Raw genomic sequence first — 3,145 nt, 5'->3', positions numbered from 1 at the left:
AGGGCCAAGAAGCACTGGACCTATCCAATGAACCTTAATTTCTTATTGTGAATAGGCACCATCTCAGCCTTATGAACAGGCTGCAATTTATCTGATGGAGAGATTATTTCTTAGAAACATGACTAACTGGTGATTTTGGTATGATCCATGTTTTTTGGGCCAGATGACTGTGGGGAAATCAGGGTCAAGATAATAGTTGAATGGTCACACACAGTGGTCCTAGGGTACTGCCTATACCTGCCATTCCGGGAACTCCATTTGCTCATTGTGGAAGTCTCTCTAACTATTTCTGTTTTCTTTCTTTTTCTTTTTTTTAACAACTGATAATCAATTTATTAAAACAGTTGACTTAAGCAACTGCAATGTTGACTTCTACCTCACCTCCTGGCTCATTACTTATGGAAGTCATCTGCCTAACAATCTCAGAAGGACTGTGCAAGTCAATGAGTCGCTTGTGGATTCTCATCTGGAAACCATCCCATGTCTTAGAACCTTCACCACAAGGAGTTTTTCTTGTAGTGATTCTCAGAGTCTTGGTAGGCATTCCAACTGGTCTTTTCACTTTGAGATTCTTTTCCTTTGCTCCTCGGATCAAGTCAGCACATACCTTTTCCAGGGATTTTACACTGTGGCTTGTTAGAGTGATTCAAATTGGGTGAATTGCCACCTCCAGCTCCACACGTGTTTTTCCGGTATCCTTAAAAGCCATGGCTGCTGTGCGGCTTCCTGGCCGACTTGTTCCTCGGCGAGAGCGAACAGCAGTTAGTCAGGAGCAGGAGCTTGTGGATCAGCAACTATTTCAAGAGGGTTGTCTCAGCAGTGGTGGAGAACGTAGGCTCGGTGTCACCTACACCTGCTGTCTCCCTGTCTTCCTCCTGGGACCGGTGCTGTGAGCTGTCACTGGGTCAGAGCCTGGAAGCTGCTGTTGCTGCAGGGGGTCCCGGGGTTCAGCTGCTCTTTGCCAATGCCAACAGTGCCTGGGTTGAGGCTGCCAGTGCCTGGGCCTGAGACCTCCTGTAAGGCAATGTCCTCTATCCCTGCAGACTTCACAGACACCAGACCAGGGCTCTGTGCCTCTGGGCCATGTGGCCACCCCTTAACAGGACAATGCCCTGTTGGGGGCTCTGGGGATGTCATGATCAATAAGCGCAGTCCCTTAAGGGCCCTTAAGGGCCTAGCAGGATCAATTGGCATAATCTGTGCTTTCACACAAACAAGCATAGGGAGCACCCACCCCAGTTTTGGGGATTCAAGGATCCCCAGGAGAGAGCCTGAGCTGCAAATGTTGGGCTCGAGTTGTCCAGGTGAAAGGCAGAAAGAGGAGTGCCCCGCTGCAGAGATGCAGGTGAGGCGGGTCCCTGTCCTGCACTCACCTCTCCTCAGGATGCAGGCCAAGTCCCAGGGGCAGGGCTCCAGCTGAGCTGAGGGGTGGACTGTGCTCAAAACAGCACTTTCCCTCTGGGCCCTGGACTAAGGGGTACCCCCTGGCTCCCCAGCCTCCCCGAGGGCCCTCAGTCCACTGTGCAAACAGCCCCATAGTGCTCTCTGCAGGAGCTCCTGGAACACCAGGTCCACTGCCTTGGGGGTTCCCCGGCTGAGTCCAGCCCTCTGCAGGACCCCAGTGCCCCTCCCTCCAGAGTGCGCTTGTTAATATACACAGCACCCAGGTAGGAAAGTCCTGTGTAAGGAGTTCTGGCTCTATATTTTTCTTAATGTACACTTTGCGTCTTTATTAAAACGTCTTTTATCAACATCTTCCAATTTCACCATTTTCCCCCAGGCTTGCTTTTATGAGAGTAAAATCAGAGACACTCATATCCCGTGGCCTTCCTTGCACACTGGTCTTCTCTGGCAGTGACCGGCATCATCATTGACCCTCTACACACGCCAGGAAGTGGGACTGTCCTGGCATCCAGTTTCCACCTCCGGGGATCCCCACAGGCAACACTATTGTGATTTTGGTCCTGATAATTGGTGGGGATGGTCCGTGCATTGCAGGTGTGTTGAACAGCTCCCCAGGCCTCTACCTACCAAGTGCCAGCAGCACTTCTCTCTGGTTGTGACAACCAAAAATTTCTCCAGAATCTGGAGGGTTCAGTCACCCCCACTTGAGATGCACTGCATGATCTTTATCTTCCAGATCTGTTCACTTTTCTTTAATGCCACCTTCACCACTCCATCAGGTGCCCTCGCTGGCGGCTCCATTTCCAGTCTCATCCCCTCTATATCTCATTTGCTATCCCTTCTGTAGCCATGTTCATTTTTCCTTTTTTATTTTTTTTTTGTTTTTTTTTTTTGAGATGGAGTCTTGCTCTGTCACCCAGGCTGGAGTGCAGTGGCATGATCTCGGCTCACTGCAACCTCCGCCTCCCGGATTCAAACCATTCTCCTGCCTCAGCCTCCAGAGTAGCTGGGACTACAGGCGTGTTCCACCATGCCCAGCTAATTTTTTGTAATTTTAGTAGAGACAGGGTTTCACCGTGTTAGCCAGGATGATATGTTCACTTTTCTAACATTGTCCGATCATGTCACCTTTTGCTTAAAATGTTTCAGTAGGTTCTCATTGCCCCTAAGTCAAAGGACCATATCATTTGCACAGACCCAAAACCCCATCTGGTGAGACACCATATCCCGCCAGCTTCATCGTGCCCCCTGCCCTTCATGCTCATGGTCTTTGAGCGTCAGGTGCTCTTGTTCTCAGGCTCTTCCTTCATGTGGAAGGCTCTCCTGTCTCCTGTTTATCATTTAATTGACAGGATGGAGAATGTGACTTCATTCCCTGGCATCATCCTTATTCCTGCACTCTGCACCCAGGGCCTTTTTTTTTTTTCTTTTTTTGAGACAGTCTCACTCTGTCACTCAGGCTGGAGTGCAGCGGCATGATCTTGGCTCACTGCAACCTGCACCTCCTGAGTTCGAGCGATTCTTCTGCCTCAGCCTCCCAAGTAGCTGGGATTACAGGCACCGACCACCACACCCAGCTAACTTTTTTTTTTTTTTTGTATTTTTAGTAGAGATGGGGTTTTACCATGTTGGTCAGGCTAGTCTCAAACTCCCAACCTCAAGCAATCCACCGGCCTTGGCCTCCCAAAGTGCTGGAATGACAGGCGTGAGCCACCACACCAGGCCTGCACCCAGGGCCTTT

At 50.0% G+C, this 3,145-nt stretch overlaps 1 pseudogene; it reads right to left on the bottom strand.

The window, feature by feature from the left end:
• Positions 1 to 349: 349 nt before the first annotated feature.
• Positions 350 to 709, bottom strand: LOC129031881 (small ribosomal subunit protein uS10-like; annotated as a pseudogene).
• Between the last annotated feature and the right edge of the window lie 2,436 nt (positions 710 to 3,145).

Source organism: Pongo pygmaeus, chromosome 11 (genome assembly GCF_028885625.2).
Source record: "Pongo pygmaeus isolate AG05252 chromosome 11, NHGRI_mPonPyg2-v2.0_pri, whole genome shotgun sequence".
Lineage (NCBI taxonomy): Eukaryota > Metazoa > Chordata > Mammalia > Primates > Hominidae > Pongo > Pongo pygmaeus.
Note: the sequence above shows the minus strand (reverse complement) of the source record. Positions and strands in the feature narration are given on the sequence as shown.